Genomic DNA, 613 nt, shown 5'->3' on the forward strand with positions numbered 1-613 from the left:
TTGTTGTCCCTCCTAAGAGGACAGCCTGACTCTAAATGAAAAGCCCCCGTTTTTTACATAAATTATGAAATGTATGCAGTCCTGAGCTGTCTCTCTCAAATAGGCCTCCATTTCCTTTCTTTCGCCCTCTCACTTCACAGCCAAATCAAGAATTCTGTTGGCAGTGAAATATATTGAATTTGACAACTCCAAGAAAGACTTTCTGGAGGATAGCGTTTTATTTTGGGTGACCTAATTGTACGCTCCCCATGGCTGCTCCTTGTGCGGTATCTCACTCACTCCTGAAACAGCTTCATTTCTACATTCAAATTATTCATCATCGCCTGGATTTATTTCCTCCTTTCTTCACTTTTCATACCTTTGGTGTTCTCTGCGGGGATTTGAGATGAGGAGGGAGAAAAAAAAGTGCTTCTTTGTTTTTTTTTTTGTTTTTTTTCCTTTGCCTGTTTTTTTTTTCTTCATGAGCTATTGTTGAAACACCTTAAGTCTCTTGTGTACGGCGGAAAACTGCAGTGATAGACAGGGCTGCCCTATTTACAGCCAGATTAAAAAGAATCACACAGGAAGACAGTGTTAAATGATGATTGTCTATGACATTTAACAATTGATTAAA

The sequence above is a fragment of the Oreochromis niloticus genome, linkage group LG15 (genome assembly GCF_001858045.2).
Source record: "Oreochromis niloticus isolate F11D_XX linkage group LG15, O_niloticus_UMD_NMBU, whole genome shotgun sequence".
NCBI lineage: Eukaryota > Metazoa > Chordata > Actinopteri > Cichliformes > Cichlidae > Oreochromis > Oreochromis niloticus.